General features: G+C 46.2%; 1 protein-coding gene across 1 annotated transcript in view; it reads left to right on the forward strand.

Moving 5' to 3' along the window:
* The window catches only part of GALNTL6 (polypeptide N-acetylgalactosaminyltransferase like 6), a 943,544-nt gene that overhangs the window by 891,942 nt on the left and 38,554 nt on the right, over nucleotides 1–13,048 (forward strand). The window lies entirely within an intron of this gene.

Genomic DNA, 13,048 nt, shown 5'->3' on the forward strand with positions numbered 1-13,048 from the left:
CCGCTTGCTTGCTGTGAGCTATCTACAACCTCCTCCTCCTCCTCATCTTCTTCGTCCCCAAAACCTGCTTCCGTATTGCCTCCATCTCCATTGAAGGAGTCAAACAACACGGCTGGGGTAGTGGTGGCTGAACCCCCTAAAATGGCATGCAGCTCATCATAGAAGCGGCATGTTTGGGGCTCTGACCCAGAGCGGCTGTTCACCTCTCTGGTTTTCTGGTAGGCTTGCCTCAGCTCCTTCAGTTTCACGCGGCACTGCTTCGGGTCCCTGTTATGGCCTCTGTCCTTCATGCCCTGGGAGATTTTCACAAAGGTTTTGGCATTTCGAAAACTGGAACGGAGTTCTGATAGCACGGATTCCTCTCCCCAAACAGCGATCAGATCCCGTACCTCCCGTTCGGTCCATGCTGGAGCTCTTTTGCGATTCTGGGACTCCATCATGGTCACCTGTGCTGATGAGCTCTGCATGGTCACCTGCAGCTTGCCACGCTGGCCAAACAGGAAATGAGATTCAAAAGTTCGCGGTTCTTTTCCTGTCTACCTGGCCAGTGCATCTGAGTTGAGAGTGCTGTCCAGAGCAGTCAGAATGGAGCACTCTGGGATAGCTCCTGGAGGCCAATACCATCGAATTGTGTCCACAGTACCCCAAATTCGAGCTGGGAACGTCGATTTAAGCGCTAATCCACTTGTCAGGGGTGGAGTAAGGAAATCGATTTTAAGAGCCCTTTAAGTCGAAATAAAGGGCTTCACTGTGTGGACGGGTGCAGGTTTAAATCGATTTAACGCTGCTAAATTCGACCTAAAGTCCTAGTGTAGACCAGGGCTAAGATTCTTGCCACTTCCCTACCTGACGTGTCAATTCCCAACCTTGTTTTCCTATGTCTTTTTTTTAATCTTTCTATATTTGTTTTCCTTATTGAGTCTGGCTTAACCAGCCAGGTCAAATCTAACCTAGCAATGCTTTGCTGTGATCAGTTTGGCATGCTGAAAAAAGTGCTAGGGGCTGTATCTGTGCTTTTCCAGTAGCTCACGTACAACCCAGAAACAAAAGCTTCATTTTCCTTTCTTTTGCTATTCTTTACTCCCTCCGCCCTAGGTAGGTATTGGAGGAGACAGGATCACACTGTAATAACTGAAGTTGGGGACCTGAGATCTACCATGCCGCCCAAAACTAACTCTTCTTCTTGACAAAGATATTTGACGCCATTTGAGAGAGTGTCACACACAGTTTCCAGTTAAAAGACTCTATAAATAGGGAGAGAGGGACTAGGGGAGAAGTAATGATTTATGTGAATTTATTTATTTTTTGTTTTAAATACTTTAACTTTTTTGTGAGTCTAACAAATAGTAAACGAGTTTTTAATTTGGTATAGAACAAGCAAATGTTGTCCCTGTCAGCAAAAACCCTGAACCCCAGATCTGTGCTTGTAGAAACCTGCATGGAACATGGAGGGAGAAGCACAGGTTGCAGGAGGGAAGAAGACACCAGGTGGTCAGTTTGTATGCACGTGGCTAAGATAGTTCACTTAATAAAATATCCAGTTTAGTTTTAGAACCATGGAGTCTTCTCATGTTAATACAAGGCTTTTTTATTACAACATTAGCATATTTTAAAATTGAAACTTCCTAAACCCCCCATTTTTAATGGGTGCATTGGCTGGGAATGATTCCCAAGTAACGCAGCCCTACAACATGTGGGAGGAGGAAATACCTGTTGCCCTCCCATTTTCTAGTCAGTCCTCCTACCATTAACTCCTCTCTCTCTCTTTTTTTCTTTAAAAAAAAAAGATTTAACCAAGTTTCATGGTTTCCCACCAGCAGCCATGCAGGTGGGTTATTCCAGTTTAGAGTTGGAGTATTTCCTGCTTGCCTAACATTGCAGGTGAGAGAAGCATAGGGTCAGAAAGTCCAGAGAAGTGGAGCACTGAAAGAGGGGTGCTTATTGATGTATGTTCTCCTCCTGCTGGGCTGCTCTGAAAAGCTCTCCACTGCAGAAAAGCTTTGGTGGGGTTTTTTTGAGAGCTGGCAGTGACCAATTTACCTTCCAATATATTAGCCAGAACAGGAACCAGAATCTACCACTTTCCAAAGCTCATGCATTTTGGAAGGGCACAAATATTTTTTGCTTGGATAAGACCCTAATATGGGTCTTTTAAACATTTACAAATAAACCATTTGTGTTACTTCTTTAATATATGGTTGGAGCTTACTCTAGTTTTCGTAAGAGCAAACATGCATTCAAGTGACGTATTAAGATTGATTGCTTCTTGAATGTGTTTTTCAGCATTGGACTTTACTCCTTTAAACAAAAAGGTGTGTGGTAATTATTAAGGCTATATTGTCAGCATGTGTAGAGATAACCAGGATAATGAGCTCAAGATGACTTGATTCAACAAACCTCCTTTAGAGCAGTCAAACTATGAGGAAGCTGGTTTGTATTATTTGAACGTTGTAATTGACTACTTCAGAAAGAGCTTCCTACTGATAGCTGAGTCCAGGGAATAAAGTTCCTTACACTTACACTAAGGGTATGTCTACACTACGAAATTAGGTTGAATTTATAGAAGTCGGTTTTTTTAGAAGTTGGTTTTATATATTCAAGTGTGTGTGTCCCCACAGAAAATGCTCTAAGTGCATTAAGTGCATTAACTCGGCGGAGTGCTTCCACAGTACCGAGGCAACCGTCGACTTCCAGAGCGTTGCACTGTGGGTAGCTATCCCACAGTTCCTGCAGTCTCCGCTGCCCATTGGAATTCTGGGTTGAGATCCCAATGCCTGATGGGGCTAAAACATTGTCGCGGGTGGTTCTGGGTACATATCGTCAGGCCCCCGTTCCCTCCCTCCCTCTGTGAAAGCAAAGGCAGACAATCGTTTCGCGCCTTTTTTCTTGAGTTACCTGTGCAGACGCCATACCACGGCAAGCATGGAGCCCGCTCAGGTAACCATCACCATATGTCCCTGGATGCTGGCAGACGTGGTACTGTATTGCTACACAGCAGCAGCAACCCCTTGCCTTGCGGCAGCAGACGGTGCAGTAGGACTGGTAGCCGTCATCGTCATGCCCGAGGTGGGCAGACATGCCTGGGCAGACATGGGTGCAGGGACTACATTAGAAGTGACTTGACCAGGTCATTCTCTTTAGTCCTGCAGTCAGTCCTATTGAACCATCTTATGGTGAGCAGGCAGGTGATATGGATTGCTAGCAGTCCTACTGTACTATCTTCTGCCAAGCAGGCAAGAGATGAGGATGGCTTGCAGTCCTTCTGCACCGTCTGCTGCCAGCCAAAGATGTAAAAGATAGATGGAGTGGATCAAAACAAGAAATAGACCAGATTTGTTTTGTACTCATTTGCTTCCCCTCCTCCCCCATCTAGGGGACTCATTCCTCTAGGTCACACTGCAGTCACTCACAGAGAAGGTGCAGCGAGGTAAATCTAGCCATGTATCAATCAGAGGCCAGACCAAACTGCTTGTTCCAATAAGAACAATTACTTAAGTGCACCATTTCTTATTGGAACCCTCCTTGAAGTCCTGCCTGAAATACTCATTAATGTAAAGCCACCTCCTTTGTTGCTTTTAATTCCCTGTAAGCCAATCCTGTAAGCCATGTCATCAGTCACCCCTCCCTCCATCAGAGCAACGGCAGATAATCGTTCCGCACCTTTTTTCTGTGCGGACGCCATACCAAGGCAAGCATGGAGGCCGCTCAGCTCACTTTGGCAATTAGGAGCACATTAAACACCACATGCATTATCCAGCAGTATATGCAGCACCAGAACCCGGCAAAGTGATACCGGGCGAGGAGGCAACGTCAGCATGGTCATGTGAGTGATCACAACATGGACACAGATTTCTCTGAAAGCATGGGCCCTGCGAATGCATGCATCGTGTTGCTAATGGGGCAGGTTCATGCTGTGGAAAACCGATTCTGGGCTCGGGAAACAAGCACAGACTGGTGGGACCGCATAGTGTTGCAGGTCTGGGACGATTCCCAGTGACTGCGAAACTTTCGCATGCGTAAGGACACTTTCATGGAACCTTGTGACTTGCTTTCCCTTGCCCTGAAGCGCATGAATACCAAGATGAGAGCAGCCCTCACAGTTGAGAAGCGAGTGGCGATAGCCCTGTGGAAGCTTGCAACGCCAGACAGCTACCGGTCAGTTGGGAATCAATTTGGAGTGGGCAAATCTACTGTGGGGGCTGCTGTGATGCAAGTAGCCCACGCAATCAAAGATTTGCTGATATCAAGGGTAGTGACCCTAGGAAATGTGCAGGTCATAGTGGATGGCTTTGCTGCAATGGGATTCCCTAACTGTGGTGGGGCTATAGACGGAACCCATATCCCTATCTTGGCACCGGAGCACCAAGCCGGCAAGTACATAAACTGCAAGGGGTACTTTTCAATAGTGCTGCAAGCCCGGGTGGATCACAGGGGACGTTTCACCAACATCAACGTGGGATGGCCGGGAAAGGTACATGACGCTCGCATCTTCAGGAACTCCGGTCTGTTTCAAAAGCTGCAGGAAGGGACTTTATTCCCAGACCAGAAAATAACTGTTGGGGATGTTGAAATGCCTATATGTATCCTTGGGGACCCAGCCTACCCCTTAATGCCATGGCTCATGAAGCCGTACACAGGCAGCCTGGACAGTAGTCAGGAGCTGTTCAACTACAGGCTGAGCAAGTGCAGAATGGTGGTAGAATGTGCATTTTGACGTTTAAAAGCGCGCTGGCGCAGTTTACTGACTCGCTTAGACCTCAGCGAAACCAATATTCCCACTGTTATTACTGCTTGCTGTGCACTCCACAATATCTGTGAGAGTAAGGGGGAGATGTTTATGGCGGGGTGGGAGGTTGAGGCAAATCGCCTGGCTGCTGGTTACGCGCAGCCAGACACCAGGGCGGTTAGAAGAGCACAGGAGGGCGCAGTACGCATCAGAGAAGCTTTGAAAACCAGTTTCATGACTGGCCAGGCTACGGTGTGAAAGTTCTGTTTGTTTCTCCTTAATGAAACCCCCCCCGCCCCTTGGTTCGCTCTACTTCCCTGTAAGCTAACCACCCTCCCCTCCTCCCTTCGATCACCGCTTGCAGAGGCCATAAAGTCATTGTTGCTTCACATTCATGCATTCTTTATTAATTCATCACACAATTAGGGGGATGACTACCAAGGTAGCCCAGGAGAGCTGGTGGAGGAGGGAAGGAAAATGCCACACAGCACTTTAAAAGTTTACAACTTTAAAATTTATTGAATGCTAGCCTTCTGTTTTTTGGGCAGTTCTCGGTGGTGGAGTGGCTGGTTGGCCGGAGGCCCCCCCACCACGTTCTTGGGCGTCTGGGTGTGGAGGCTATGGAACTTGGGGAGGAGGGCGGTTGGTTACACAGGGGCTGTAGTGGCAGTCTGTGCTCCAGCTGCCTTTGCTGCAGCTCAACCATACACTGGAGCATACTGGTTTGGTCCTCCAGCAGCCTCAGCATTGAATCCTGCCTCCTCTCATCACGCTGCCACCACATTTGAGCTTCAGCCCTCTCTTCAGCCCGCCACTTACTCTCTTCAGCCTTCCACCTCTCCTCCCGGTCATTTTGTGCTTTCCTGCACTCTGACATTATTTGCCTCCACGCATTCGTCTGTGCTCTGTCAGTGTGGGAGGACAGCATTAGCTCGGAGAACATTTCATCACGAGTGCGTTTTTTTTTTCTTTCTAATCTTCACTAGCCTCTGGGAAGGAGAAGATCCTGTGATCATTGAAACACATGCAGCTGGTGGAGAAAAAAAAGGGACAGTGGTATTTAAAAAGACACATTTTATAAAACAGTGGCTACAGTCCTTCAGGGTAAACCTTGCTGTTAACATTACATACATAGCACATGTGCTTTCGTTACAAGGTCGCATTTTGCCGCCCCCCACCGCGTGGCTACCCCCTCAATCCTCCCCGTGGCTTACAGCGGGGAACATTTCTGTTCAGCCACAGGCAAACAGCCCAGCAGGAACGGGTTCCTCTGAGTGTCCCCTGAAGAAAAGCACCCTATTTCAACCAGGTGACCATGAATGATATCTCACTCTCCTGAGGATAACACAGAGAGATAAAGAACGCATGTTGTTTGAACGCCAGCAAACATACACTGCAGTGCTTTGTTGTACAATGATTCCCAAGTCCGTGTTACTGGCCTGGAGTGGTAAAGTGTCCTACCATGGAGGACGCAATAAGGCTGCCCTCCCCAGAAACCTTTTGCAAAGGCTTTGGGAGTACATCCAGGAGAGCCGCGAATGCCAGGGCAAATTAATCCTTTCACATGTTTGCTTTTAAACCATGTATAGTATTTTAAAAGGTACACTCACCGGAGGTCCCTTCTCCACCTGCCAGGTCCAGGAGGCAGCCTTGGGTGGGTTCAGGGGGTACTGGCTCCAGGTCCAGGGTGAGAAACAGTTCCTGGCTGTCGGGAAAACCGGTTTCTCCACTTGCTTGCTGTGAGCTATCTACAACCTCATCATCATCATCATCTTCTTCGTCCCCAAAACCTGCTTCCGTGTTGCCTCCATCTCCATTGAAGGAGTCAAACAACACGGCTGGGGTAGTGGTGGCTGAACCCCCTAAAATGGCATGCAGCACATCATAGAAGCGGCATGTTTGGGGCTCTGACCCGGAGCGGCCGTTTGCCTTTCTGGTTTTCTGGTAGGCTTGCCTCAGCTCCTTAAGTTTCACGCGGCACTGCTTTGGGTCCCTGTTATGGCCTCTGTCCTTCATGCCCTGGGAGATTTTGACAAAGGTTTTGGCTTTTCGAAAACTGGAACGGAGTTCTGATAGCACGGATTCCTCTCCCCATACAGCGATCAGATCCTGTACCTCCCGTTCAGTCCATGCTGGAGCTCTTTAGCGATTCTGGGACTCCATCATGGTCACCTCTGCTGATGAGCTCTGGATGGTCACCTGTGCTGATGAGCTCTGCATGGTCACCTGCAGCTTGCCACGCTGGCCAAACAGGAAATGAGATTCAAAAGTTCGCGGGCCTTTTCCTGTCTACCTGGCCAGTGCATCTGAGTTGAGAGTGCTGTCCAGAGCGGTCACAATGGAGCACTCTGGGTTAGCTCCTGGAGGCCAATACCCTCGAATTGTGTCCACAGTACCCCAAATTCAACCCGGCAAGGCCGATTTAAGCACTAATCCACTTGTCGGGGTGGAGTAAGGAAATCAATTTTAAGAGCCCTTTAAGTCGAAAAAAAAGGCTTCATCTTGTGGACGGGTGCAGGTTTACATCAATTTAATGCTGCTAAATTCGACCTAAAGTCCTAGTGTAGACCAGGGCTAAAAGGTCTAGACCCTCTTAAGTTGAAGCTTTGTAGCTAGCTAGTCAGTATTTTGTGAGATTCTGTGTATTTTAAAGGGAAGTGGTTCAAATATTGTGGAGCAAAAACTGGTCCATGGTTAATGTTGCATTCTACTTTCCATTGTAAGCCCAATGGTGCCTCTTCCCCACTAAAAAATATACTTTTCAATCTCCCCTCAATTAATATAATTTGAAATCTCTTAGAAGATAAAACATGTTATAACTAAAATGTAATAAGAAAGCATTAATACCTATTTTCTATGTCCTAGATCTTTAAAATAGATATCTGAAAACATTTGAGTAGGTGCAAAAATTGTCCACTGGTTACACATTCCAAAATTTAAGAGGAAAGGATTTAACTATATATTAAAAGTTATTAAGTACCAAGCAACGAATGTCAGAAGGAATGTTAAAATTCCTGTTATGTCCTCAGATATGATGGTGATATGAATAGCTACATAGATAGGCTCTTCAGGGGTTCTCATGAGTCTTAGGAAGATTTCAAGAGTATGATGAGCTTGCCATCCTGCTTGGTCATCTAAAGAGTCCCAATGCCCACTCCTACAAATCTTGGGCCTAGTCAGTACCTTGAGCATCTCAATGTTGGACATTATTATGTAAGGAAAGACTACTTTAGGCACTTTTAGAAATTTCTAAAATGTATTGGTGTCTCTGGCCATTTAAGATCGAGCTCTGGCCCTGTTTCAGGTTCAGTCCAAAATCAAGGTATTCTGGGGTTTATTGTTATAGTAGGGGAATGATAGGTTGGGAAGCAGTGCATACTGGGAAGGATGACAGAGATGTATAATTTTGCCATTTCAGAAAGAGGTAGGAATGGAAGGTAATAGGGCAAGCTGTTGAGTCTCTCCAGACAAGGTGCCTGGGAGGGGTTTTAAAAGAGTCTTATAAAAGACAACAATCAAAGAGTTGGGTAAAGTACCCTGAGGAAAGGTTGGTGTTGTGGGCTAGAAAGCCAGAGGCTCAGTGGGAGGGTAGAGAAAGACCTCAAAAGATTAGGCGATCCTCTTAAGAAATTCACTGCTTATGGTTTTCCACCAAAAGGCTGTGAAGAAGCCGAATAGTAAAGGTTGATTGGGAGTCCGTGCATGGAAGGGTGATGATTTGTCTTGGTGAAAGACCATTTGTGAGCCCCTGCACCAACAAGTGGAGGTTTAAAGGACTTCTTTTGGACTTTTATTTTGCTGGACTCGTTCCTTCAGAAAGGATGGAGTATATTTCGTTAAGCCAGAGATCTAGACTACTCTACAAAGGAAGGGGGAAACTGAGGCAGTAGCTACATTTGCTACTGAAGAGGTAAGCCACTGCTACAGTTATTTACCAGTTTCCTCTTCCTTGGTGTCCTGTAGGACTCATGGTACTAAGTCAGTGATCGGATGGCATCGTTTAAAAAAAATAGTATCATAATACTTTTAAAACTCTAAAACACGTCTAAAATAGTTTTCAATTAAAACGTGGGATAAACAGAATACATGAGAGGATGATGTGCTACTGTAAAGGCAATATTAGCACTCATGGTTTTGCCTCTTCCGATTAATGTGGTTAAAATCTAGTTTAGCTCTGTCTACACAGGCAAGGGCAAATAGTATGCTCACGTGGTTGGGAGATTTCCATGTTATAATGTTCCCTGAAAGAGAGTCATATTGCCTTTGTAGCTGTCATTCTTATATCAGATTTATATTTCCTTTTGTCATGGCAACACCCCATTCCGTTGCTATTGAAGGCTAATTTCATGTAAATTACCCAGAAGAATTGCCTTGTTTTGTTTCCAATGAAATAGCAACAAAATTCAACCTTGTGTGGGGCATAAGTCATTCAGAACAGGGACTTCAGTGTTGTGATTTCTTAAACTCCCTTAATTGCACATGCCCCCATTCTTCTGGTTTTAATGTGTTTGCTTCACAGAGACAAAGCACACAGTAACTTATCTTACAGCACCAGCCGAATGTACTTCATTTGTGATGTATCTCGCTGTCTTTGTATTCAGATAAGCCTTATTAGTTCTGAGATATCTAGGTTTGTGCAGATGCTTGAAGCAAACTAAATTAATAAAATTCAGGAGAGTGGTTTTCAAATGAATCTTGAAAGCAAATCAGAATAGGAATCAGGCTCACAAATATGCACAGACAATTCTGAAAGGCTACATTACCTTCTGTTGCTGATTCTCAGATGTATATTGTCCTCTATCTTATTACAGAACATATCAGCATTTTGCAGCTCTAGCATTCTATAAACAGAACATTACACGGTTTGAGGATCTTGTTTTTTACAAACAAGGCTATAAGATTCCTTTAGTGTCAGAATGTCACCCAATGTGATGTGCGTATGGTGTTTTTGTTTTGCGTTGGACAGCTGTGGAAGTGCAGATTTTAACTTGACAGAGAAAGAAAATGAAAGCCAATTAGAGAAACTTCTGGAAAAAGGGGCATCTGTGAAGATGCACGTTAAGTGTGTGAGGGGGAGAGATGAATGTACTGAGTCCATACCCAATGCTGAACAGATAATATTAATTTTGTGGGGTTTGGTTGTATCAATTATCTGTTGCCGCCTTAATCTATAAGACCTCTTTCTGAATCTGTCAAAACAGTCGATAAAGGAGAACCAGGTGCCGTATTTATTTGGACTTTCACAAAAGTCTTTGTCAAAGTCTGTCACTCAAAATTTAAAAAAAATTGAATAGCCACAGGTTGAGAAACTGGCTAAGCAAAATATAGGAATAAATGGTCAGCTTTCATCATCGGAGGTTAGCACCATGTTACCACAAGGTTTCATGCTAGGACTAGTGTTTAACATTATTAATTATATGAAAAAGGAGGCAAAGGCATGAAAATTGCAGAAGACAACATTATTCCAGTTAGTCAAGATTAAAGAAAACTGAGAGAAACTTAAGAGGCATGTAACAAAGCCAGGTGAATAGGCAACATGATGAATGCTGACAAATGCAAGACAATGCACATTGGAAGGAATATTTTGTACTACTCATACTGTTTCCTGCAGGGGTGGGCAAACTTTTTGGCCTGAGGGCCACATCGGGGTTCCGAAACTGTATGGAGGGCCGGTAGGGAAGGCTGTGCCTCCCCAAACAGCCTGGCCCCCACCCTCCTATCTGCCCCGTCCCACTTCCCGCCCCCTGACTTCCCCCCTCAGAACTTCTGACCCATTCAACCCCCCCTGCTCCTTGTCCCCTGACAACCCCCTCCTGGGACTCCCCACCCCTAACTGCCCCCCGGGACCCCACCTCCTATCCAACCCTCCCTGCTCCGTGTCCCCTGACTGCCCTGCCCCCATCCACACCCCCACCTCCGACAGGCCCCCCGGGACTCCACGCCTATCCAACCCCACCTGTTCCCCGTCCCCTGACTGCCCCCCCCCCAAACCTCCACCCCATCCAACCGCTCCCTGTCCCCTGACTGCACCCCAGGGCTCCTGCTCCTTATCCAACCCCCCCGCTCCCCGCCCCCTTACCATGCCACTCAGAGCAGCAGGACTGGCAGCTATGCTGCTGTGCTGCCCGGCAGGAGCTCGCGGCCCCGCCGCCCAGAGCGCTGGCAGCATGGCAAGCTGAGGCTGTGGGCAAAGGGAGGCAGCAGGGAAGGGGCCTGGGGCTGGCTAGCCTCCCGGGCCGGGAGCTCAAGGGCTGGGCAGGATGGTTCTGAAGGCCCTCGTAGTTTGTCCACCTCTGGTTTACTGGGTTCTAAACTCACTAACAAAGGAAAAGTCCTGGGTATCATAGGGAACAGCTGAATGAAGACTACTGCTCAACATGGAATGACAGTCAGAAAAGCAAACAGAAGTTTAAGATGCAGAAAGAGCAGGATGAAAAATAAGGTGCTCAATAGGCAAAAGACACACCCCTATGGAGTGTATTTAGGCCACTCAGCACCTCACAGAAAGTGTTCAACATCTCAGTGGTTTGGCCCACAACTTACCAGTCTTTGTCCATGGTTTTTATTATGTATTTTAGGATGCAAAGTTAGACCGCAAGTCTGTATAATGTGTAGCCATAATAGTATTTCTTTTCGCCCTTGTAGAAGTGTAATAGGACATACTTAATCCCTTGCCTATATAAGTGTACTGGAACCAGTGGTGTCATGCACCAAAATGATCAGAGGGCTTTATGAAATACCAAAAAAAAAGATACAAACCACTCAAAAAATATTTAAAGTAGCATTTTAAGGTCTCTCATAAACCCATGCATGCTGCAGTGTCTGTGTACATTGAAGGGGTCACCCTCTACTCTGAATGTCCTGCTTTTTGACAGGCAAGAGAAAAATCTGGACTGAGCCTCATTCACATGCAACTTTCCCTTGCCCCACACAGATGGGGGAGTCAGTTGCATAGGCAGTGGCATTCTAGCCCTGGTGAATTCACAATTGATTTCATAGTTGTGATCCATGCAGATGAAGGGGAGGGGAGTGGCAGACTTGGACCAGGGAGTAGTTGGGGTACGGGTAGGTCCAGAGGGGCCACATCATCCTCTCACCAGCTCTGTGGAAACGATCCAAAAAAGGTAACGCAACCTAAACTTGGATGGCTTTTGTTGCGTCCCGAGAACCTCCCCACTTCGGCCCATGGAGAGATGCATGTAGCTACACTGCCGGCTCTGTCTGCTGCAGGTGTGGCCTCCTGCAGCTCCCATTGGCTGTGGGAGAGGGACAGAGACACCATCATTAGTTGCCGGGCAGAGTCAGCCATGGAGGCAGCATCACTTTTTTCCACAATGAATATAAACAAGTCAAAATACCGAACACAACTATCTGTTGCACCTCTTGCTGCAATCCTGAAGGTTTCAACTGCTCAGTCACTGAGGTCAAACATCAACAAACTGGCAGAACTGAAGCGTTGCCAGGTGTCTGGCAAACACTAAAAACTCTCTGGCAGGCGAAGAATTGTATAAAGTTGTAGGACAGTTTTATTATTTCGAAGAAATTTGAAATAAAACATACAATATAAATGTGGTTTTTTTTCTGAACACCATCTTCAGTGACATTATTGGCCCGCTGGGAGGATTTGAGGACTGGCACTGGCCCTAAGGTAAATTGAGTTTGAGACCCCTATTTTATGGGGATGCAACTCACTCAGAGACTTTAAGGCCAGAAGGGACCCTTCTGATCATCTAGTCTGACCTCCTGCACATGGCAGGCCAATGAACCTCACCCACCCACTCCTGTAATAGGTCCATAACCTCTGGCTGAGTTACTGAAGTCCTCAAATCATGGTTCAAAGACTTCAAGTTACAGAGAATCCACCATTTACTCTATTTTAAACCTGCAAATGATCCATGCCTCGTGCTGCAGAGGAAGATGGGAAAACCCCAGGGTTTCTGCCAGTCTGGCCTGGGAGAAAATTTCTTCCAATCCCAAATATGGTGATCAGTTAGACTGTGAACATGTTGATGAGACTCACCAGCCAGACACCTGGGAAAGAATTCTCTGTAGTAATTCAGAACCCTCCCCATCTGGTATCCCATCTGCAGTCGTTGGAGATATTTGCTAATAGCAATCTTCAGGCCCCTCCAAGCTACCTGAGCAAACACCCATGCAAGAAAAGGAAGTGGCTTCATTGTTCTGTTGACTATCCTAAGCTCATCCTTCTATGCAGCATTACTGGTTACAGGCATTAGTAGTTTATGTAATGTTGTGTATTCAGAATTCATCCTACCTTCTGAATATATTAATAATGCCCAGTTAGCTGTGTGTAACTAGAGA

This window comes from Lepidochelys olivacea, assembly GCF_965140295.1.
Source record: "Lepidochelys olivacea isolate rLepOli2 genome assembly, chromosome: 4".
In the NCBI taxonomy this organism is placed as follows: Eukaryota; Metazoa; Chordata; order Testudines; family Cheloniidae; genus Lepidochelys; species Lepidochelys olivacea.